Here is a 26070-nt window from a genome sequence, read left to right as displayed (position 1 = left end):
CCAAGTACATCACCTTAAACTCATGGGAGGTTATAAATACAAAATAGTGCATTTGTATGTATACCTTTTTTAAAAGAAGAAAAGGCAGCTCCCGCTCGCTAGATCTGCCCCAAAGGTAAAATGAGGACACCTTAAGCACAGTGAATAATTAGGAACAGAACCATTTCCTATTGAGTGCCACCTGGACATGGTAAATTATAGAATGTATGTCAGTGCCTTTGTGAAATCAGAAACTAGTGTTCTAATCCTCACCGTCATCTCTGACCCATTTGCATGCCTAGCAACCAATTCACTTTGTGCTAAGGCAAGGGGCAATGATTGCCAGGCTTAGCAGCAGTAGAAGCAAAGAGTCAACAATACATTTGAAAATACACAGGTGAGCAACCACCACCACGGGCACCACCTAGGGCTGTGTACACATGACCATTTACTCTGGCTCCAGTGCGCTCCTGCTGCTGCCATTATAATAATAATAATAATAATAATAATAATAATAATAATAATAATAATAACAACAACAACAACAACAATAATAATAATTTATTTATACCCCGCCCATCTGGCTGAGTTTCCCCAGCCATGCACGCAATCCACCTCTATCCTGTACAGTGGTGCCTCGCAAGATGAAATTAATCCGTTCCGCGAGTGTCTTCGTCTATCGTTTTTTTCGTCTTGCGAAGCAACCCTATTAGTGGCTTAGTGGATTAGCGCTATTAGCGGTTTAGCGGCTATTAAAGGCTTAGCGGCTTAGCGGCTTAGAAAAAGGGGGGGGGGAGCGGAAAAAAATCTCAAGACTCACAAGACATTTTCGTCTTGCGAAGCAAGCCCATAGGGAAATTCATCCTGCGAAGCAACTCAAAAACGGAAAACCCTTTCGTCTAGCGGGTTTTCCGTCTTGCGAGGCATTCGTCTTGCGGGGCACCACTGTAGTTTCTTGAGAAACACTGCTGTTTAATATAGGTAAAGGGACACCTGACCATTAGGTCCAGTCGTGACCGACTCTGGGGTTGCGGCGCTCATCTCACTTTATTGGCCGAGGGAGCCGGCGTACAGCTTCCGCGTCATATGGCCAGCATGACTAAGCTGCTTCTGGCGAACCAGAGCAGTGCATGGAAACGCCGTTTACCTTCCCACTGGAGTGGTACCTATTTATCTCCTTGCACTTTGAGGTGCTTTTGAACTGCTAGGTGGGCAGGAGCAGGGACCGAGCAACGGGAACTCACCCCGTCGCAGGGATCTGAACCGCCAACCTTCTGATCGGCAAGTCCTAGGCTCTGTGGTTTAACCCACAGCGCCACCCACGTCCCTCGCTGTTTAATATATTTTCCCTCAAACCAGGTTCCATCCAATTTGAAAAGATAAGCCACATTGCCCTCACAGTTAAGCCGAGACGTGTACATTTAAGGCAGCCACTGTCCCTGTGCATATGGAAGCTTCATGAACAGGAGTTGAGTGGTGGGAGCTGCTTTGGATAAAGACACCCCGCCCCCCAACTTTGGTGTGCACAACAGCATGCGAATGCAACTTGAAGCACAGCAGGGGGAGATGGCTTCACTGTGGTTGAAGCTGCTAATAGGTAAATGGCCTAAGATCCAGAGAAGCTGGAGCATGTCCTCCAAGATTTAAAAACGTTGCTGGATGTTACATTCATCGGACCGCAAGAATGCTCTGCAGCAGAAGAGAAATGAAAGGGAAGAGGGCAAGGAGATAGTTGAGGAACGAGTGCAGGTGAGGAAATGGCAGATGTGAGAATCTGAAGCGATGGAAGAAACAGGAACAAAGGAATGGAAAGATGGAGTTGGGCTGATACTTGCTCACCGCTTACCACCCCTTCTTTATGGCCACATTTCCAAACACATTCCCAGCATTGGTTGAACATTTTGCCGGTTGGTTGTAAAATGTATTAACATTAAAGTCACTGTTCAATGACAAATCAGGACAAGGTGAGTCATTTCCTAAACGTTTATGCGTCTCTCTTGCTGCTTTATGTTTCATATGCTTCGTTCTTTTGGCTCATGTCTGCAGTTGTCTTAAATCACATTGGCTTACTTTTCCAGTTCCTTTTCGAAAGACTTTAGTGTGCTTTCATGAGTTATACACTTGCCTGAAGATACGAGCAAATGCAACCTGAGTTCTGTGTCGTGGAAGACTTGAAAGGACAGTAATATTATTATCTCTCTTGGACAAGAAAAGAGGAGCAGGAAACCACTGACTCTACCCAGATACAACCAAATCGGGTGCTGCCTAATGACTAAATCATGCTGACTGTGCTCTTTGCTGTGGAGCCAGACCTGAGCAAAGACTAGCGTCACCTGGTCCATTGCCAAGCCTCTTGGAAAGGCCGTGATTGGCCAATTCCAATTTAGATTTCGGTGGGAAATCTCATTGACTCCTGCGACTGGCTGAGGCCAATGATGGAGTCAACTGGCCATGCAAGAAGGAATCCTTGCCCACCATGGTTCTCTCATGTCCTCAGTGGGCTGCAATCACTGCTGCCAACAAAAATTGTAAGGTGGGCCACCCCACCTTGGCTCCTCCTGGTCCTGTGTCTTATCTTCTATTGCCATTCTCTCTCCCAGTTTTCCTTTTCCTCTGAAGAAGAAGAAAAGCAGTTCTTGCAGGTTTGATGCAGCCGCTGGCTGAGCACAGCACTGATCTGCTGCTCTTTGTGTGTCCCCAGGAAATCTCAAACTCTAGTATGGTTTTGCACTTTTTAAAAAAGTTCAGAGTGGTGTTGTTGTTTTAACCCAAGAAAGGTGATGAAAGAATGGATCCGTGTTAGTTCAGATCTTTTAGAAATGAAGAGAGGCAAACAAACAGCTTAAAGAATTATGAAAGGGCGTGACAAATGACTGATCCAGCATTTCATTCATTAGAATGTACTCCTGTCATTTCAGTTGCCAAGCTGGGCTCACACAGTGGTTGAAGAATTCATTATGATGCACTTTACTTTATTGGTAACATTTGTATGTTGCTTCATAGTAAAGTTTTCTAGGCAGCTTCAATATCAAAACATTTAAATTCAAAATAAAACATAAACCTATAAACTCAAAAGCAACATAAATATAAGAAACCAAAACTCATTGCAACCCCAAAGTTAAAACACAGGTTTAAGAATTGGAAGGACAAGTTATTTAAAAGCCTTGGGTGAAGAGAAATATGAAAAGGCCATAAGGATAGTGCTGCTGCTGCTGCTGCTGCTAATAATAATAATAATTCAGTGTGCTTTTAGTGTTCAATTTACGTTCGTGATTCTGCTGTTATATGCTTTTAATCTGACTGCTGTTTTTAACTGTCTACCTTTTATTTTATTTGTAATCCACTTCAGAAGTTTTTTAACAGAAGACAGATATAAATAATAAAAAATTCATATCCACCCCCCACTTCCTCCAAGGGCTCAGGACGGTATACTTGGATTTCTGACCCTCACCTCCCATGTGGTAGTGATTGGTCCAAGGTCACTCTATGAACTTCATGGCTGAGAGGGGATTCTGACATGGGTCTAATCCATCTCTAACCATGCCCTGCAGGTCAGACAGTGGCTCCTGGTGTGACCAGGTGGCTGATCAGATTAGAGAAGTAAGTGCAGGCAGTTCCAGTTGGGGCATTCAGATAGCAGCCCACAATCTTCCTGGCCTAGGAAATCAGGTAACCCTTGAAAACCAACCAGATTCCACCAGCTGATATAAAGATTCCCAAGATCCACTACCTTTCCTCAGTTTGGGCAATATCACTGAGACAGGACACCAAGTCTTCCAGGGCCACCAGATTATTGTCCTTCACCTCTTGCTGGCTGCCTCTTGCCTAAAGTACTCTCCTATCTCTTGAGCAACATCAACACAAGCTGCTCTGTGCACAATGGTACTTCTATTACAACCTGAGATGCTTAATCAATCCAACAAACTCAGCTTCCTCAATATTCTTAAAAATGTCCAGCACCCTGACCCTTTGTAAGCCAGATGAAGGCAACAACATTTTTACCAAGTACATACTGACAAAATACTGATCCTAGCACTGATTTCATGTACACACTACACTGATCTATGCATTATAGCGCTTAGGAACCAGGAAGTTCCTCTTTGAATCTCTGCTGTAAACTTACTAGGTGACATTAGGTAAGCCGCTCTGTCTGCTTCATTATTACAATTTTGTTATTATGCAGTCCTATCCTCCTATTATGGAGGATAGGACTCGAACCAATGGCTTCAAGTTACAAGAAAGGAGAGTCTGACCAAACATCAGGAAGAACTTTCTGACAGTGAGATCTGTTTGATAGTGGAATGGTCTCCCTTGGGTGATGGTGGACTCCTCTTTCCATTTCTGGGCTAATAGCATCTGTGTGACTGTTGTCATGTATGTAAAAAGTATTTTCTGCTGCTGCACATAGATCTAGTTTAAACACATCCATTTTGGGCTTGCATGGCAAACTGTAGCGTTGAGATTTCTCACTGGGATGACTGAAAGCCTTAACCTGTTGGAACCCCAAGCAATTGCTAAGTCAGCCACCCCCAGCCTGTTCTCCTTCAGATGTTTAGGACCTTGTTTTCTCCTGCTCTGGAAGGTAGGATTCGAACCAGTGGCTTCAAGCTCCAAGAAGAGAGAGTCCGAGTAAACATCAGGGAAAACCTTCTGGCAGTAAGAGCTGTTCGTCGGTACAACCTCTGGAGGTTGTAAACTCTCCTTCCTTCCAACTCTACAGTTCTGTGATTCTATGATTCTGTGTTCTACACATGAAGGATAATTGAGGCAATGAATAAGTTAATACAGTGCATGGATCAATAAAACCTCATGATGATGCAGAATTCGCCTCTTCAGGAGAAACCATTTCTTGGTGTGACGGTTTTCTACTTGCAGAGAGTTGTGTGTGTTTAATGTATGGGACATTTATAAATGTGATTCTCTTACCTGTAGGGTGAAATGGTCCATTCAACTACATCAAACATGGCCCACTTCACTTGCCTGTTTGTATAGAACAGGCCGTAGATAATGCTAGGGAATTATGTATTGTAACTCTTCATAAATTATCATAATTATCTAGTCATTTGTATGCTGCTTTCCTTGTTCCCCAATTTCTGTATTTACAAATAAAATATTATAAAATTGATAGTGTATTTTGCAGTTTTATATTTTGATTTTATTCTGTGAACTGCCCTGAGACCTCCTAGTTTGTTGTTGTTGTTTAGTCGTTTAGTCGCGTCCGACTCTTCGTGACCCCATGGACCAGAGCACGCCAGGCACTCCTGTCTTCCACTGCCTCCCGCAGTTTGGTCAAACTCATGCTGGTAGCTTTGAGAACACTGTCCAACCATCTCGTCCTCTGTCGTCCCCTTCTCCTTGTGCCCTCCATCTTTCCCAACATCAGGGTCTTTTCCAGGGAGTCTTCTCTTCTCATGAGGTGGCCAAAGTATTGGAGCCTCAGCTTCAGGATCTGTCCTTCCAGTGAGCACTCAGGGCTGATTTCCTTAAGAATGGAGAGGTTTGATCTTCTTGCAGTCCATGGGACTCTCAAGAGTCTCCTCCAGCATCGATTCTTTGGTGATCAGCCTTCTTTATGGTCCAGCTCTCACTTCCATACATCACTACTGGGAAAACCATAGCTTTTACTATACGGACCTTTGTTGGCAAGATGATGTCTCTACTTTACTCCTCGTTTACTCCTCCTAGTTTAGGGCAGCATATAAAGTCAATAAATAATAATAGTAATGTAAACAAGACTAAATCCTACAGCACTACCCCATATTCCTGCATTGCACCAGAACAGTGTTTCCCAAAGTTGGGTCTCCAGCTGTTTTTGGACTACAATTCCCATCATCCCTAGTTAGCAAGACCAGTGGCCAGAGGTGATGGGAACTGTAGTCCAAAAGCAGTTGGAGACCCAAGTTTGGGAAGCACTGGATAACCCTTGGTGTCTCTTCTCATTCTACTACAATTCTAGGATTTTATGAACCTCTCACTGCTCAAGAAACTGGGGAAAGCATAACAGTTCTTAGAATTGCAGCTGTGTACATCCTGTGCCTGTCTAAAAGCACTGGGAATCCTCTGGTGCAGCTGTTCTCAACCTGTGGGTCCCCAGATGTTGTTGAACTACAACTCCCATCACCCCTAGCTAGCAAGGCCAGAGTTCAGGGATGATGGGAGTTGTAGTCCAACAACATCTGGGGACCAGCAGGTTGAGAACCGCTGCCTGGTGTAAGCAGTCAGATCACTCTGGCTTTAAAAACAAAAGAGACTCTGCAAGTGCATTTAGAACATCACCGTCATGTCTTCTGTGATATGCAACTTATTTCCATTCATTATTTCTTTTTTTTAAAAAAAAAAGAATGTTCAGAATGACTCAAAGATAAGCTGTTCGGCTTCTAAGATGTAAAAGCTCTGTTCTGATGATATTTCCCCCTCTTCTAAACTGATGGGCCCCTTTATCAGGAATGGTTGAGGAGGTCCTGGTGTTTGTCACTGTATCTGTTTGCTTATGCAAGCCCCCATCAATAATGTATCTGACTTTGTTTCCATTTTAGGAGCCTGTTACAAAGGGTTGTTAGACATAGCTCACTTGCTCCTCTGCTTTCCACAGCTGTCCATTTGGTTATCTTGTTTACCAGGGCAATTTCTTCCTAAGAGATTATTTTTGCTTGGCTTCTGTAGGAAGGATTCAAGGTGGTGGTGGGGAGGAGAGATCCCACACTACAGTGGTACCTCGGGTTACATACGCTTCAGGTTACATGCGCTTCAGGTTACAGACTCCACTAACCCAGAAATAGTACCTCGGGTTAAGAACTTTGCTTCAGGATGAGAACAGAAATTGTGGTCTGGGAGCGCGGTGGTAACAGGAGGCCCCATTAGCTACAGTGGTGCTTCAGGTTAAGAACAGTTTCAGGTTAAGAACGGACCTCCAGTACGCATTAAGTTCTTAACCTGAGGTACCACTGTAATTGTCTTTTTGGACTGTGGTGGTAGAGCACACATTTGCTTCTAAGTGGGGCTGTTCATTTGCAAAAGGGGGTTGTATATATGTGAAAGAACTGCAGCCGAAAATCCAAAGGGGGATACATTGACCAAAGTAGATGTGAAATGTTTGTTGCATTTCACGTGCAGATTTGAATTAACCAGCCAATCCTTTTAGGTCAATTTCTAGTGCTGCTATGATCCCAGGAGAAATTATTCAGAGTAAACAGTCCCTTTAACTACTTTACCACCATAATTTGTAGACACTTGGCGTGGAAAAGCTTTACAGAAATATTTGTATACACACAAACGGGATGTAACGTCCGTTGAACTTACTGCAGCTTATTCTTCTCTAAACATGTTTGAATCCTTCAGAGTCAATGCTACTGTTTATGATCCCATTGCCCCTTGCAGATCCAGGGTGCAACGCAGGTCAGATCCTGCACATGGCATCTAGTTACTTGAGCCACTTGTCAAACACTATTATTAGACTCAAGTAGCTACAAGTTGTGGGACGCGGGTGGCGCTGTGGGTTAAACCACAGAGCCTAGGACTTGCTGATCAGAAGGTTGGCGGTTCAAATCCCTGCGACGGGGTGAGCTCCTGTTGCTTGGTCCCTGCTCCTGCCAACCTATCAGTTCGAAAGCACGTCAAACTGCAAGTAGATAAATAGGTATTGCTCTTGCGGGAAGGTAAACGGTGTTTCCGTGCGCTGCTCTGGTTCGCCACATGACCTGGAAGCTGTACACCGGCTCCCTTGGCCAATAAAGCGAGATGAGCGCCGCAACCTCAGAGTTGGTCACGACTGGACCTAATGGTCAGGGATCGCTTTACCTTTACCTTTAGCTACAAGTTAGTTAGACCAAACTGCCTCCTGGCTGCACTCTTTCATTGAGCGGCCAAGCTTATGGGCTTCCAGGTATTGAGTCCAGTTATGTACAAGCTGGTATTCATGTAATGTTTCTTCTATTCTGATGTGATCTAGACAGTTTCCTAGAAGCACAAAATGATGCCGTTGGCAAATTTGCCCCCAGCACATCTGCTCTGAAAGCAGAAAGAAATTTCCTCAGGTGTATTTGATCCTGAGGAGGCAAAGCACATGCTGCTCTTTGCCACCAAGACAGAGCTATTTAAGGATGCTGATCCTCTTAAATCTCCAGCTTACCTCTGCTTTAAAAAAGAAAAGAGCCATTGTCAGTGATTTTGCACATTTCTTCAAGTCAAATGCTCTTGAAACTCTACTGCCCAACCAAAAAAACCTTTGCGATGGCGGAATATAACCTCAGAAAGTGGTTTGTCAGTTTTACTTTAGAACACAATTAGAATTCTAGAAATGTGTAACAAATGTTCAAAAAGGAGGGGAAATGGGTTGCTGCAAACCTAAGTACAAGGAAGCAAGTCTTGAAGTCTCTTGCTCCTCAAGGACGATCTTTCATAGGCTGTTGCCAGCAAAGTGAATGAAGCAGGATGATGCCCAAAAACAGATTAGGAAAAGGAAGAAGAAACTGAAATTGATGTTGGCTTCAAATCACATGATACCAGTTCGTAAACCTCACTAGAAATAGAAGTCGAAGGATGGCAAGGAATTAACCAACTTGGTGTTAAACCACAGTAGTAGCAGGAGTGTGTGTACTGTATATTCGCTGTCCACAGTCAGGTGCACAGGACTTAAGCACATTGAATTCCTGGTTGGCTTGTGGTCAGTGACTTGAGTCATAACAGTGGAAAGCAGAGTGATTCTGGGCAGTCTGGCTACACTTATTCCAGGAACCCATATTTCTAAGAGGCAGAAAGGCAGGGCTGAGAGCCTCTTATGAGAGCTAAGACAAGAGGTTTCAGGGAAGAAGCTGGAATATGAGAGGCAGGGAGAGAGAGAGAGAGAGAGAGAGAGAGAGAGAGAGAGAGAGAGAGAGAGAGAGATTTGCAGTCCTGGTGACTCTTTATCTCACTTTTTCATACCTCATAACTGACAATTTGGCTGCAGTGCTTTACTCAGCTGTGACCTGATAGTTACTAAACCTCTGGTATTTCAGATACAAAACAAACTGAGCCTAAAATTTGTAGTTGATCAATTCCTTTGGGCCATTAACAGCAGCCTTTAACCACTGATCCACGCATTACATGAACTGTTAGGGAACCAGGAATTAGTATTCTCCCACTTTGTCTAATGAAGGGGTTTGTGCTACTCAAAAGCTTCAATGACCCTCTGCCAAGAATCATAGAACTGTAGAGTTGGAAGGGACCCAAGGGTCATCTAGTCCAACCAATGGACTATGCAGGAATCTCAGCTAAAGCATCCATGACAGATGGCCATCCAACCTCTGCTTAAAAATCTCCAAGGAAGGAGAGCCCACAACCTCCTGAGGGAGTCCATTCCACTGTTGAACAGCTCTTTCTGTCAGGAAGTTTTCCCTGATGTTTAGTCGGAATCTCCTTTCCTGTAACGTGAAGCCGTTGGTTTGAGTCCTACTCTCTGGAGCTGGAGAAAACAAGCTTGTTCCCTCTTCCATGTGACAGCCCTTAAGATATTTGAAGATGGCTATCGTATCTCCTCTCGGTCTCCTCTTTTCCAGGCAGAACATACTCAGATCCTTCAACTTTTCCTCATCAGGCTTGGTTTCTAGACCCCTGATCATCTTGGTTGCTTTCCTCTGCACACGTTCCAGCTTGTCAACATCCTTCTTAAATTGTGGTTCCCAGAATTGGACACATTATTCCAGGTGTGGTCTGACCAAGCCAGAATAGAGTGGTTCTATGACTTCCCTTGATACTACTGTAGAATAGCCTTCGCTTTTCCTTGCTAATTGGCATGATAGCTGCCATCTTGTATTCTTCAAAGGGTTAAGTTTCAGTGGACAGCGCTTTATAGTAAGAGGAGTAGTTTTCTCACAGAACGTTTTAAAGTAAAAATAAAGGCGATTTTGCACAGGGAAACACGCAAGAATAGCAAACAAATGGAACTTACGCTCCACTGCTTTTACAGTAAGGAAGGCAAGTGAATTTCTGGCACAGAGGGAGGAGCAGAAAGCCTGTAATGAAAGCCAAATTGTATTTAATTGTCGAATCTTTTGTTGCCCATGAATGGAACTTTAGGCGGGGGCGTCTTGAGAACATGTTCTTTCTGCCTAGGAGCAAAGTTACAAAGTTTATAAAACAAAGGGCCACCTCACTGCCATCTGCAATTAAAGATTGTCCAAAACTTCTGTATAATCCCAGACTCTGGGAGAAAGGATTTTCAGTACTTTTAATATATGACAGATCAAATAGGATAACGAGCTCTACATTTCAGGACCCCCAAGAAGGGAAAAAATAAACTCCCAAACTTTTGCAATTCTGAAATCCAAGCCCACTTATCAGAGTAACTCCTTTCATAACATTATTGATGTGAAGAGGGGCATCATACAATTACTGGGAAGTGGACCGTATATTATACTATATTATGTAAATGGTACACCTTTGCATACATTTACTTCCAACTTCCACATTTGATTCTTGTTGCTTATATTGCTTACAGTTGATGAAGTGCCATTTTAAGTGGCTGGAGGTCAGGGCTCCTAGGGGTTCACAGAGTTAGGAGCTTGGGGCAGGAGTTCTGAGTTTGCAGGACAAGAATCCTGCAGCAACAGAGGATACAAATGCAACTTATGAGAACCAGGAATGCTGGCTAGTCAACGCTAGTAAAAGCAAGCATGACATGGGTGATACTGGCCAAGTATTTTTCCAGTAGTAGATTGTGGTGGCATGCCAGCCATAGCTGGTAAAAGGCACCGTGGGCTATGCCCACAGATGCTATTTGGAATCCAACCTAGGTTTGGGAGAAATTCCAAATCTGGTTCTTAAGAGGGGAAGGAGTGGAATCCCAGGCATTTCCCCAATCAGCTGGTCTACTGAATCGCCCACCACTGTCTTGTCTGTCTTGCCTGGATTGAACTTAAGTTTATTCAGCACCGCTTGGCTGAAAGCCGTGCCTCCTAATCTTAGATATGTAGGAAAAATTGCTCAGTGCTGCGGGAAATGCCCTTGGCACATAGGGGCACTTCCAGTCCTTACTTTTTCCTTCATGTATTTTGGACTCCTCAATATTGAAACCAGTTTCTGAAGGCAAAATCTGGTGCATCCCTGACTTGCATAGGAAGCCAACTGGAAGGAAAGAAGCAGAAGAGGAGGAGGGGATGTGTCTTGTGGCTCATACATATGATTGAGACAGAGCAAGAGAGATACAGCTCTCTCTAGACTCAGGGACTCTTAAATATTATGAGAGAGAGAGAGAGAGAGAGAGAGAGAGAGAGAGAGAGAGAGAGAGAGAGAGAGAGAGAAGCAGTAAGAAAGAAGAGGTAACAGATGGTGGGGGGAGATGTGCATGCTCATTTGTTTGTAGAGATGCAAGTGCAGAAATAATTAGTATAATTTAAATCAAAATATACTTCTCACTATACCAGGGAAGACTGTGACCAGGTGTTCAGTCTGCTTTTTAAAAGGTAAAGGGAGCCCTGACCATTAGGTCCAGTCGTGACCGACTCTGGGGTTGTGGCGCTCACTGTTTACCTTCCCGCCAGAGCAGTACCTATTTATCTACTTGCACTTTGATGTGCTTTTGAACTGCTAGGTTGGCAGGAGCAGGGACCGAGCAATGGGAGTTCACCCCATGGTGGGGTTTCGAACCGCTGACCTTCTGATCGGCAAGTCCTAGGCTTTGATAGGAAATTTCAAGAGCCTGTTATCCCTTTTTTAGGGTGTTCTTTTTTTAAAAAAAGAATCTTTAAACCAGATTGGGTATGAACAGATGACACCTTCAAATAAAGAATTGTCCTCGGACAGCCTTCAAATAGAGAACTGCCTTCTATAAAACAGGGCACACGGCCACCCCAGCCACCACTGTCTGAGAGGAAGAGCGCACAAGCCACTTCAAGCAAGTAGGCAGCGTCTCCAGAGACATGCTTTTGCCGAGTCAACTGAGAGAGAAGCCAGAGTCAAGCCTAATTTGGTCTTGAAATTTCCCCTTCTCTTCACCGTCCCTCGGATGTTCAAGTGGCAAAATTCCAGTTCCCATGGCAAAGCTGCCAAAGAAGAAAGGTCAGTGAAGGACTCCTGTGAAGGATTTGCTTCTCTGTTTCTTTCACAACAGCATATAGACATCCTCTCATTAAAAACCCATTGCTCTGAAGCAGGATGCCAAGGGTAGGGAAATCAGGTTTCCTAAGTCTCAGCTGCAGAAACAGAGTGCAAACTGTGCATATGTAGAGTTGCCATATGTCTTCTTTTTCTGGACATGTCCTCTTTCTCAGGGGTATAATTTCTGTCCAGGTGAATTTTTTAAATTTGCCAAAATGTTCGGGTTTTGTTTCTTCCTTCCTCCTGGGCTGCCTCCTTTGTCAATATGATTGGGGTGAGGGGTGAGAGAAAAAGAAGAATTTCTTCTGTGTGGGTTGGGGAGGGGACATGAATGAACCAAGTTTCTCTTTCATGCCCTCTTATTGGATTTCGGGGTACCTGTTTGTATCATAATCCTATATACCATATTTTTCGCCCTATAGGGTGCACTGGCCCACAGGGCGCACCTAGTTTTTTTTTGGGGGGGGGAATAAAGAAAAAAAAAATTTACACAGGCACAGGGCTGGGGCAGGGGAAGTCTGAGCTTCCCCCGACCCCAGCCCCCAGAACAGGCTGCTGTCCGCAAGCCTTGGGAGCCTGGCGGGAACTCCCGCCGGGCTCCCAAGGCTTGCGGATAGCTTCCTGAAGCCTGCATTCACCCCATAGGACGCACACACATTTCCCCTTAATTTTTGGAGGGGAAAAGTGCGTCCTATAGGGCGAAAAATACGGTATATATCACAGCTTCTATAGCCTACATGTTGTAGGGGTGTTTAAAATGAGAGTCGCCATAGCAATCCATAGTTAAAAGGAGAAGTTGGCAAATGTGTCCTCTTTTTTGCTCTTCAAAATATGGCAACCCTAGATGGCATGGGTAAATAAGGGGATATGGGTTCTACCATGTTTTATCCAATACTGTATTACAAACCTAAGTCCTGCCTACACATGGTTCATCAAAGTCATAAAAGAGTGTACAAATGCAGTAAAAATAAGGCATTCAGAAGGTGATGCTGAAAATGCTCCTCACCTAGGGCACCACTTGGTTCAGGGACTATCCTCAAATGAGCCCACATATTAATTTTCCTATGCCCTCAGCTAAACTGAAGATGGTGTGCATTTCTATTCAAGGAGCAACGAGGGTCTGGTCCACCTCGTACTTCTCCGCTCCAAAACAAAGGTGAGGAAGGTTCTAATCTGAGAGATGTTGTTTGCAGACGACACAGCCTTGACAGCACACTCTGAGGAGGCTCTACAGAGAGTCATCAACCACTTTGTCCAAGTCTGCAAGGAGTTTGGCCTTACCATCAGCCTGATGAAGGCCAAAATCCTGTGTCAGGACGTTGGCAGCCCTTGACACATCAGCACTGGTGATCACATGTTTGAGGTGGTATACAAATTTGGTGGTGAAGGTCCTGTGTGAGTGCCTGGAAGCAGTTGGAGGATGGATGGCAGCTAATGGACTGAGGTTGAATCCTGACAAGACAGAAGTACTGTTTTGGGGGGACAGGGTGGGTTGGTGTGGGAGACTCCCTGGTCCTAAATGGGGCAACTGTGCCCCTGAAGGACCAGGTGCGCAGCCTGGGAGTCATTTTGGACTCACAGCTGTCCATGGAGGCGCAGGTCAATTCTGTGTTCAGGGCAGCTGTCTACCAGCTCCATCTGGTATGCAGGCTGAGACCCTACCTGCCCGCAGACTATCTCGCCAGAGTGGTGCATGCTCTAGTAATCTCCCTCTTGGACTACTGCAATGCGCTCTATGTGGGGCTGCCTTTGAAGGTGATCCAGAAACTATAACTAATCCAGAATGTGGCAGCTAGGCTGGTGACTGGGAGCAGCCGCCGAGACCATATAACACCAGTCTTGAAAGCTCTTCATTGGCTCCCAGTACGTTTCTGAGCACAATTCAAAGTGTTGGTGCGGACCTCTAAAGCCCTAAATGGCCTTGGCTCAGTATACCTGAAGGAGTGTCTCCACCCCCATCGTTCTGCCCGGACACTGAGGTCCAGCGCTGAGGGCCTTCTGGTAGTTCCCTCACTGCAAGAAGCCAAGTTACAGGAAGCCAGGCAGAGGGCCTTCTCGGTAGTGGCGCCCACCCTGTGGAACGCCCTCCCATCAGATGTCCAAGAAATAAACAATTATATGACATTTAGAAGATATCTGAAGGCAGCCCTGTTTAGGGAAGTTTTTAATGATTGGTGTTTTAATGCATTTTTAATCTTTTGTTGGAAATTGCCCAAAGTGGTTGGGGAAACCCAGCCAGATGGGTGGGGTAGAAATAATAAATTATTATCATTATTATTACCTGGGCTACAGCATAACCAGCAAGCTCTCCCATCAATGCTGAGCTGGGCAAGTGTACAGTGTTGGGTTAAGAGCGTTATTCATTCTGGAGGTCTGTTCTTAACCTGAAACTGTTATTAACCTGAAGCACCACTTTAGCTAATGGGGCCTGCTGCTGTTGCCACACCACTGGAGCACAATTTCTGTTCTCATCCTGAAGCAAAGTTCTTAACCCGAGGTACTATTTCTAGGTTAGTGGAGTCTGTAACCTGAAGTGTCTGTAACCTGAAGCATCTGTAACCCGAGTTACCACTGTATTGGGAAGGCAAGTGATTGCAATGGCTTCCCTCTCCCAAAGGCTATGCTAAGGACCAATACCAAGATGAAGGTCTACTAGCTGACATGTTGAACATGCTGCTTTCTGGAAGTGAGTTGTGGACAACTCACACCTGCCAGCAGCGACGACACAATGCATTTCATATGCGCTGTGGCAGAAAGATTTTGGGCGCTACATGGCAGGATAGAGTCTCAAAGAAAGATATGCTCCCCCAAGCTCACAATCCTAGCATGTTCTCACTTCTGTCTCAGCAACGTCTAAGCATTGCCCTATGGTGAGCTGGCTTCAGGCACTAGGCCTCCTGGCAAACCAACTCTGCACTACAAAGATATCTGCAAATGAGAGATGCAGGCTGGTAACATTAACCCTGCTGAGTGGGACTCATTTGCAGGGAACTTCTCTGAGAATCCCTTCCAACCTAAATCCAAGAGGCTTAACAACTTTTCACAACTTAATACTTAGCTCTGTTAGTTATAATTCGGGTCCTATGTTTGCTTGGGATGCGGGTGGTGCTGTGGGTTAAACCACAGAGCCTAGGACTTGCCGATCAGAAGGTCGGCGGTTCAAATCCCCGCCACGGAATGAGCTCCTGTTGCTTGGTCCCTGCTCCTGCCAACCTAGCAGTTCGAAAGCACTTCAAAGTGCAAGTTGATAAATAGGTACCGCTCCAGCGGGAAGGTAAACGGCATTTCCGTGTGCTGCTCTGGTTCACCAGAAGTGGCTTAGTCATGCTGGCCACATGTCCCGGAAGCTGTACGCCGGCTCCCTCGGCCAATATATCGAGATGAGCACCGCAACCCCAGAGTCGGTCACGACTGGACTTAATGGTCAGGGGTCCCTTTACCTTTATGTATGCTTACTTGGAAGTAAGCTCTACTGAGTTCATTGTGCTTAGCAGCCTAGTCTCATAGCTCAATCCTATGCATATTTACTCAGGCATAAGTCCCACTGAGTTCTGTAATGCTTACATCCAGCTAAGTCTGCGTAGGATTGCAGTCTCTGACTGTTTCTGAACCATGTATTGAATTGGCCCGATGCAAATGAGTGTGGGTTTGCTGCAATTGTTAACATGTATTGTCACATTGCACATTATCTCCACCCTCTAGTCAAGTTCTGTTCCTAAGGACTTTCATTCACATCCCAAAATACTAGTTAAGTTAATTAGCTGGACAAATTAGTAGTTATGCTATGCTGTACAAAACAAACACAGAGCATGGAAATGAACACACAAGGGAACTGCTCACCCAGGGGACGGGCTCATTGCCAACATGCAACTATTTCCTAGGAGGCTGAGAAACAGGTGGTATTTGCAGCACTTTTAAAAGACTCTGACAGACCAAATGAATAAAAGGGAACACAAACATATTTAAAGCACAGGTGTGTGTATGTGTAACACACACACACACACACACACACACACACGTGTATGTCACTTTTACTAAATGCCCTGTAAAAATAAACTGGTTTAAAGTGGTATCTGAGTAAATCGCCAACAATGCAATACATAAATGTATTGCAAATGTGTGTGTGTGTGTGTCAGTTTTACTAAATGCCCTTTCAAAAGTAACTCGGTTTAAAGTGGTATCTGAGTGAATCACCAGCAAATATATTTTAAGAGTATGCTCATAGCACCAACAGCTAATTATGTAGCCTTAAGCCTATTGAGTGATACAATCACAGAGAAGATCCAATGGACTTCTGTAACTTGAGTCCATTTATTTCAGTGGGCTTACTTTGAGTTTGACTTAGTTGGAAATTACCTTTCTTGCCTTTCATTAGTATGTTGTTACAAAAAACAAAAAAAATGATGGTATTTTCGAATTGGTTAGATGCTCATTTTCCAACCAGATTTTAAAGACATCTGAACTTAACTGGATTTAGGCCGTTTTGTGTCAGTGGACTCACACTGCCTTAAATCAAAAGGCCCTCCTGCCCAACTTCACCAAGTAATTCACATTTACTGTATTTTTCGCTCTATAGGACGCACCTGACCATAGGACGCACCTTGTTTTAGAGGGGGAGAACGAGGGGGAAAAAATTCTCCCCCTCTCTGCTCAGCGCCCCTTCAGCAAAGCGACAGGAGAAATGGAGCCCCTTCCTTTTCTCCTCCCGCTTGGCTGAAGGGGCGCTGCGCAGCTCTCCCTCTCTGCTGAAGCCAGGAGAGTCTTGCTCTCCCAGCTTCAGCAAAAGGAACCCGAAGCCTCCGGAGCGCAGCGGGAACTCCTGCTGCGCTCCGGAGGCTTCAGGAAACTATCCCTGAAGCCTGGAGAGCAAGAGGAGTCGGTGCACACCAACCCCTCTTGCTCTCCAGGCTTCAGCGAAAGCAACGCGAAGCCTCCGGAGCGTGGAGGGAGCACTCCCTCTGTGCTTCGGAGGCTTCGAGTTGCTATCGCTGAAGCCAAGGAGCCTGCATTCGCTCCATAGGACGCACACACATTTCCCCTTAATTTTTGGAGGGGGAAAAGTGCGTCCTATAGAGCGAAAAATACGGTACTTTGCTCGATGGGAAAGCATTCTGCCCAGCAATGCTGGAGATCTCACAATGCTGGTGACTTGAGTGATTGCAGAGATGCTGGAGCTTTTGGTTGGCACATACAACCCACAGCCCCTATAATCCCTCACATTTCCCACCATCTGCCTCTTTTTATGTTTGGGTGCAGCTTGCAGTTTGATGAGAGAACTGATTTTGTGTGACATGTGCTTGCAAGTCTCAGGAAAGTGCATTGCAATATTAATAGGCACAGGCAGTCCTCAGCCAGGAGTCTCTGTTTCGCAACACCTCCCACAACTTTGCAAGAATAAGTGATATAGTTGGCACATACCAACTATAGTCGCTGCTTGTTTTCTCAAGCAGAATGTTCCTATGGGTGAAATTGTGGCAATATTAACGTCTGTGTAACAATAGCAAGAACACTGCAGAAAACCACTGGTTTTAATCTCTTTATTGTAAGAAGAAATAATGTGTTCCTGCTGTGCAGTTAGTAGCAGAGGACATACAGAATTCTCTTGAGAAATTCCAATGTTATCTTTTAGCTTCTCTTGAAATTCCTTAGATATTTTGCCTGAGGAACATTGGCATTCTTTTGAGCATTTTGCCCAAGCTTGTGCCTCCAAATTTGCCCCAAATGTCATTGTACCCATAACTCAGTAGTGACTCCTAAGAAAGGATGACTGAATATGGCAATTCATTTTCTCGCTTTTCCAATCTTAAATTAAGACTGTGCCAATTTCTCCTAATAGACACATTTATTGTTAGCAAATTTGCCTAATGTACACATTTTGGAAAGCAATTTTCCTTAGCATAATTCACGTTTGCATGTTATTTTCACTAATATATGCATTCATACGCACACCTTACCCTAGCATAATGGATTTTGGTACACATTGCTTTGCTAGAGATGGGTGCTGCAAAATTCAGAGAAGCTCTGCAGGATGTGTTTCAGTTCAACTATTGTTCCAGAATTTGGTAAGTTTGCCTTTAAATGCAAACAATCACTATAAATTGCTGTGGTGATTCAAACGTTTAATCTGACATCAGGAAAAGCTTGACTTCAGTTTTGTGTTTGTTTCTGATAGCTTCTCCCTCTTACATCATGGATGTTGGCAGATTGGATTTTGAAAAAGCAAAACGGCATTAGAACTGGAGCTGTCTGAGATGCACAAGGAAACCTGTGCTTTAAAGTCTTTGCAGATTTTTATATTATGGGTGTGTGTTCTGCGTGATTTTATTAATTAAAAAAAGTAAAGGTAAAGGACCCCTGACAGTTAAGTCCAGTTGCAGACGACTCTGGGGTTGCGGCGCTCATCTCGCTTTACAGGCCGAGGGAGCCAGCGTTTGTCCACAGACAGTTTTTCTGGGTCATGTGGCCAGCATGACTAAGCCGCTTCTGGCACAACAGAACACAGACACCAGAGCAGCGCATGGAAATACCGTTTACCTTCCTGCCACAGTGGTACCTATTTATCTACTTGCACTGGTGTGCTTTCGAACTGCTAGGCTGGCAGGAGCTGGGACCGAGCAATGGGAGCTCACCCCGTTGCGGGGATTCAAACCACTGACCTTCTGATTGGCAAGCCCAAGAGGCTCAGTGGTTTAGACGACAGTGTCACCCGCTTAATGCTTAATGCAAGTTTGTCATGGCCTTTGGCTCAAACATTAAACTTATGACCTGAACTGAACTTTAAATGCAGACTGAATAGAATGCTGCCTCTGGAAGTCATAAACCACAGAGTTTGCTGCTGTGGAACTATGGGACAGTGGCAGATCCTCTTTTAGATGGAATGTTGCTCCTTATCAGGGTGCCACATCTACAGAGGTTATCTCTTGTCACCATTTCAGATCCCCACCCACTTCCCTGAAGCACTAACTTTCTGAGTATAAAGGATGGTATGTGGGCAGGACATTGCACGATAGTTTGTAGGGCTAAGAAGAAACTTGGAAAAGCATTCTTAAGAAAATTCTTCTTTTCCTATTCTTTTGGATTCTTTTAGGAGTCTTCACTTGCCAATGCTCTCAGTGTTGCAGATACCACCGTACAGTGGTGCCCCACAAGACGAATGCCTCGCAAGACGGAAAACTCGCTAGACGAAAGAGTTTTCCATTTTGGAGGTACTTCGCAAAACGAATCTCCTATGGGCTTGCTTCGCAAGACGAAAATGTCTTGTGAGTTCCTGCGGGGGTTTTTTCCTCCCCCCCTTTTTCTAAGCCGCTAAGCCGCTTATCAGCTGATCCGATAAGCCGATAAACCGCTAAAAGCCGCTAATAGCGCTAATCCGTCAATGGGCTTGCTTCACAAGACGAAAAAACCGCTAGACGAAGAGAATCACAGAATGGATTATTTTCGTCTTGCGAGGCACCACTGTATTATTATCATTGTTTTCAAATGCACCATTGATTTTTAAGAGAAGCTTGAGTTCAGGTTGAAGCAGACTGTGGCCTGGGCACTCAGCGTTTCTGACTTTCCCCATCTACGTCATAACAGTAATTCCATTCTTCCAGCCAGGTGAACCCATCCCCACAGATATGCAGAGTCGGAACTGCTGGGGTAGACGCCAAGTCTGGCTCAGTTCTGAAGAGCTGAGCTCATTTGGTGCTGCCTTTTGAGTAAAATAAAAGCACGGATTCTTCATTCGCAAAGGTAGGCTTACGAGAAACAGTTTCACAAATTATAGAATCATAGATTTGGAAGGGGCCCAAAGTATCATCTAGTGCAGGGGTCAGCAACCTTTTTCAGCCGTGGACCAGTCCACTGTCCCTCAGACCATGTGGTGGGCTGGACTATATTTTGAAAATAAAAATAAAAATGAACGAATTTGTATGCCCCACAAATAACCCAGAATTGCATTTTAAATAAAAGGACACATTCTACTCATGTAAAAACACACTGATTCTCAGACCATCCACTGGCCGGATTCAGAAGGCGATTGGGCTGCATCTGGCCCCCGGGCCTTAGGTTGCCTACCCCTGATGTAGTCCAAACACCTGAAAAGCAGGAGTCTCAACTAAAGTGTCCGAAGAAGAAGAAGAAGAAGAAGAAGAAGAAGAAGAAGAAGAAGAAGAAGAAGAAGAAGAGGAGGAGTAGTTTGGATTTGATATCCCGCTTTATCACTACCCGAAGGAGTCTCAAAGCAGCTAACAATCTCCTTTTCCTTCCTCCCCCACAACAAACACTCTGTGAGGTGAGTGGGGCTGAGAGACTTCAGAGAAGTGTGACTGGCCCAAGGTCATCCAATTTCTGCTTAAAAACCTCCAAGGAAGGAGAGTCCACCACCTCCCAAGGGAGTCCATTCCACTGTCAAACAGTCTTATTGTCAGAAAGTTTTTCCTGATGTCAGACTCTGTTTTCTTTTAAGTTGAATCCATTGGTTTGAGTCCCAGCCCCCACAGCAGGAGAAAACAAGTTTGTTCCACCTTCCATGGGATAGCCTTTTAGATATTTCAAGGTGGCTATCATATCTCCTCTTTTCCAGGCTGAACATACCCAACTTCCTTGGCCATTTCTCATAAGACTTGGTTTCTAGACCCTTGATCATCTTGGTAGCCCTCCTCTGCACATGTTACAGCTTTTCAATATCCTTCTTAAACCTTGGTTCCCAGAACTGGACACAGGACTCCAGGTGTGATGTAGTCAAGACAGAATAGAGTGGGACTATTCCTTACCTTGATCAGGACACTAGACTTCTGTTGATTCTGCCTAGAATAGCATTAAAAGAGTTTGTCCTGACCCCAACGGAACCACAAAAGGTGATGCTACCTCCATCTTTTACGTATCATTCCTGAGTATGTAACATGTTGTTAATCCTTTTTCTACAAATGGGACCTGCAGCAGTGGGCATCAGTGTTTCAGTCCAATACATAGTCTAATCTGGATTACTCAAAATAAGCCTAAATTTATTTTAAAGTATTTATTCCCAAATAGGTTTTAGGATTAGGGATGGATTAATCTGGACATTTAAGTTTCTCATTCCCACCCCACCCCCAATTCCATTCTCAACATTTCTGAAGCAATTTGTGGGTTTTATTTTTATTTTTTTAAAAAATAAAGCTTGTGAAAAGTTGTCAGCATCTTAGTGCAAATTTCTGCTAATAAACACATTTGTATGGAGTTTTTACTAATGCACACATTTCCCCTAAGAAAATGGATTTTGTATGCTATTTTAACTCATTTATTCTTATGTACACATCCCCCTAATATCTGTATTTTTATAAACATTTTTGGTTGGAGAACTACACTGCAAAATTTGGATTGGTGCACATTCTGAAGGTTCACTGTTCATCATTGTTTCAGAAAGTAGAGATTTGGTGGGTTCACCTTTAAATGCAAACGGAATTGAATCCATCCACTTCCAAACTTAGGGCTGCAGCCTCAGGGTGATCACTCTATATGTTAATAATAATAATAAGAATAATAATAATATACTATACATATCAACATACCTACACACCTACCCCCACACGGACAGTACGTATAGGTAGGTATTATATAGAGTACTGTAGGTATATTTTATGAAAGGTATATGAAAATAAGGTGGTGTGGTGTGTGCGTGTATTGTGTAAATGTATATGTATGTGTTTTATATGTTATATAAAATAATAATATGTTATATAAAATAATAATATGTTATATAAAATAATAATAATATGTTATAAATAATAATAATAATAATAATAATAATAATAATAATAATAATAATAATAATAATAATAATAATAATTTATTACTTATACCCTGCCCATCTGGCTGGGTTTCCCCAGCCATTCTGGGCTGCTTCCAACAAGAGATTAAAAATACATTAAATATTGTAATTTCAGACTTTCTTCTGCAGGCACGCTATAGTTACGTAATACGAACAAATACGAACAAATTGGGAGTTGTGGGGGGTGCGAAGGAAAGATTGTGGGCAGCAGAAATGGAGGGGTCATAGCGAGGGGGGGCCTCATCTCCTGATTCAGCAGTGAATTGAAAAGAAAAAAGAGAAACACTTGGCTGAAAACTGGCAACCCTTCTCCATCAGCCCGTGAACTCAAAATATATAGGTGCAGTTGCTAGCTTCATCAACTCACTCTTGCTCATTAGCCAACCAAGCCTACGTAGGGGATGGGGAGGTGCAGAGCTGGGTTCTTTCCAATTGCCTAATGCTGGTGTTGCAATCATCCTCTGTGCAGACAAAGCCCCAGCTGTCTGGAAAACAGCCAGAGGATTTTAGTGTAATTGCTAGAGAGGCTGACCTATTTGTAGCATGGTTCGTTTGTTGAGCAGTGCACCTAAATGTCAGATGTGCAAATCGCACTAGGCTCCTGACCAGGGACGAAGTGGTTCACGTGTTGATGCAACAGGCATCAATCGCTGTGCATATGGTGGAACTCGAGCTCAGGTGCGCTCACCTGCCCCTGTGATGTGTTACACAAGCTCACCTGATCTTCACAATCCTCCCACCTCCTTCCTTTGTGTGCTGGAAGGATTACGGAGGATCAGACACATTCGTGTGTCAGACAAATCGCACATTACATCATCCAGCAGTGGCAATCAGGAACACGACAGGTCCTTGGTGCCGTCCGATGAGTTGGCCAGTTGCATCAGTGTGTGAACTGGCTCGCCCGTGACCTAGTGGGACTCCACTTTTGTCTTGAAGGATTCTAAGTAGCAGGCGCAATTGCTATTCACTTATAAAATCAAGCCCACCTGTAGCCAATCTGACCTTTGGATTTAAGTGCTAACCAGATGTTTTCTCTAAGGCTGCAGCCTGTGAGAATATCACTTGTTCGCTCCCTGGTGCTGAAGGTGCACACTTTCAAACATGTCATTCTGCTGTTCGTTGTGTATGATTTATGCAACAGCAGAAGAAAGCTGTTTGCCACAACAGTGAATAAATATGTTTGGGGCAGTGGTGGTACTGATAACCAGTGGTCCTGGGTCCATGTGTGCCGGTAGTTGCAACAGTAAGCAATGAACGCTACTTATAGTTGGGGAGGATGCACCCAAGCTAAGATTGCTTCATATATATTGGCATACTGGAATAAAAGTGTTGAATTGCTCCATCTCAATGTAACAGATGGAAAACTAAGCTCTACTTCAGTGTTGCCCACACACGATAACTGTCAAAAAGCTGAGAGCTTAATGATCCATGTCTCAAGCTATCAGCCTCAGTGACATGACCAGTTATGTTGATGGTGTGCTTCCATCTGCCAAAATGAACACCCACACTCCATTCATACATAAAAGTACCTTTTGGGGCGGGGTAGGTGGGTGAGGATCTTGGTATTTAAAACACTTAAGTATCTAGCTCTCGTTGTTGCAGAGAAGGAGGAGGAGGAGGAGGAGGAGGAGAAGTTTGGATTTGATATCCCGCTTTATCACTACCCGAAGGAGTCTCAAAGCGGCTAACATTCTCCTTTCCCTTCCTCCCCCACAACAAACACTCTGTGAGGTGAGTGGGGCTGAGAGACTTCAGAGAAGTGTGACTAGCCCAAGGTCACCCAGCAGCTACATGTGGAGGAGCGGGGAAGCGAACCTGGTTCACCAGATTATGAGACTACCACTCTTAACCACTACACTACACTGGCTCTGAGAGAAACAGGCACCGGAAGCATCCTCCCATTGAATCAACCAGACAGATAAGAAGTTTCATCCAAGTTAAAAAAACACACGACTGTTTCCCAAGTTAAGTCCTGCATTAACTTTATCCAGAAGGATTTAGAATAAAGTTCAGGAGCAAAACAACCGACTGCTTCACAAGGAAATTTCCACTTACTTACCTGTGAGCTGGCCAGCAGTTGCGGCTTGGTGGGACATTGCCACCATCTTCCATCTCTCATGTGCCGGGTTCCCACGGCTGATGGGAGATGTAGCTGCCTCTCCCATTAGCTGAGGGAATTCAAACTGGCCCACCTACAAATTGGCCAATCACAGTCAGGCCCATGGGTGGTACTTTGGAGAGGCAGAGCTGACAGGGACTCCAGACGGAAGTCTCACCCGGCAGTGTAGTTAACTTTCAGATCTCCCTCTCTCATCCTTTTGGTATTTAATTGACCTTGCTATAGATCGCTTTGGTCGCCAGATTTGGGGCCAGTGAGGAATTTCACCCTCAAGCTAATTGGGCCTGTCTGGGTTTTATTTTTGTCTTCCTCATGGAAATTGTCACAACTTTGCCAGTTATGGCATTGGGTATAGTCTTGGTTGCATGGTAAGACATAGGCCTCATCCAAAACCCTTACGTGGCAGCAGGGTAGCCTGTTGAAGTGATCCCAGGAGAGGAGCTTGTGACCATATGCCCAGGTGTGGGCTGAGGGTCGTAGCAGGGCCGACTTTAACCGGGGGTGCAAGGGGTAAAGGGCACTGAGGTGCCAAATTCTGGGGGGCGCCAGGTGCCTGCCGCTGGAGCCGACTAAGCTCTTAACTACCTACCTGTTATGAAATAATAAATAATTTTGATCAAGCTAGAAAAACAAAATATATATACAGTGGTACCTTGGGTTAAGAACTTAATTCGTTCTGGAGGTCCGTTCTTAATCTAAGGTACCACTTTAGCTAATGGGGCCTCCCGCTGCCGCTGTGCCACCACCGCATGATTTCTGTTCTCCTCCTGAAGCAAAGTTCTTAACCTGAGGTACTATTTATGGGTTAACGGAGTCTGTAACCTGAAGCGTCTGTAACCCGAGGTACCACTGCATACCTAGGTACTACCAAAATGTATACCTACTGTTCCATTAAAGGACTTTTGACTTTGTGCGCTCATTTACCAAAGAGGTACTGCGCCAGTGGCGGCGCTTGTCATTCACAACGGGGCGCTGGGTGGATCTTTGCACCCCAGTGGCGCATATGCTAAAGACCCCACTGGGTCATAGCACTCCCCAGCATGGCAAATCTGTTGGGCTGTAGCTATTTGATGTACGTCATAGGACATCCTGTATCAGGGTTGACCCCACCATAATTATCCAGCAAGAGGGCTGGATCATGTTGGATACACTCAATGCTGTGCCAAACTCACAACTGCAATCAATAAAGCTGTGGCCTAATTTGAACCCAAGATGCTTCTCTGAGTCCTTCAATTATTGCGTGGGATAAGAGGCAGGCGGGTCACATTGCCTGGGCACACAAAGTTGCATGAAATAAGTGGTGCATTATGATGTACAGTGGTACCTACAGTGGTACCTCGGGTTAAGTACTTAATTCGTTCTGGAGGTCCTTTCTTAACCTGAAACTGTCCCTTCACCCCCAATAAAATATTTAGGGGGCAGCCCCTCACATATTGTCCACAAGTTGGTCCCTCCCTCCCTTCCTTGGGCAGCCATCTCCCCACAACTGGGAGCTGCCCTTTCCCCCCCATCTTGCCTCCCAAAAGTGGAGGAAGGTGTACTCTGCAGAAGTGCCCCCATTTTCTAAAAAAAATTATCACCTATGTGCACAACTATCTAATGGACAAAGTTCCACTCTTTCATTATTTTCAGAGAAGCTCTCAGACAAATATTTGCCCGCAATGATAGAGAGAGACTCTTCAAACACAAACAGTGATGTAGTTTGATAAGACTCCAAACCTCTCCAAAAAAATGTGCTCCACCTCAGCGTCATAGGACCAAACCTGGCAGTTGAATGAGGCTCGTTATGTTATCCATGGTGTTTCAAAGCCAAGCCATCAAGGCAGTCAATTGTGGCATAGAAACAGTATGACATAGCGGTTAGGGGGTTGGACTTAGCAGATCAGGGGTTCAAATCCCAAATCAGCTATTAAGCTCTGTGGGTGACCTTGCGTGAGGCAGGCAGTCACAGTGTCTCAACCTAATCTACCTGACATGGCTGTTGTGAGAATAAGACAGTGGCGTAGCGTGGGGGGTGCCAGGGGTGCTGGCCGCACCGGGCGCAACATCGGGGGGGCAGTCCAGAGGGCCCAGCCCCGTCATGCCCTTGACCCGCCCCTATTGT

The 26070-nt window shown here is 44.7% G+C and overlaps 1 long non-coding RNA gene across 1 annotated transcript in view; it reads right to left on the bottom strand.

The window, feature by feature from the left end:
- The window catches only part of LOC308580243, a 91535-nt gene extending 66368 nt beyond the window's left edge, over positions 1–25167 (bottom strand). The window contains exon 1 of the long non-coding RNA XR_014004743.1: positions 24710–25167. This is a non-coding gene — a long non-coding RNA (uncharacterized lncRNA). The remainder of the gene's footprint in view (positions 1–24709) is intronic.
- Positions 25168–26070: the final 903 nt, after the last annotated feature.

The sequence above is a fragment of the Podarcis bocagei genome (assembly GCF_964188305.1).
Source record: "Podarcis bocagei genome assembly, chromosome: 2".
NCBI lineage: Eukaryota > Metazoa > Chordata > Lepidosauria > Squamata > Lacertidae > Podarcis > Podarcis bocagei.
Note: the sequence above shows the minus strand (reverse complement) of the source record. Positions and strands in the feature narration are given on the sequence as shown.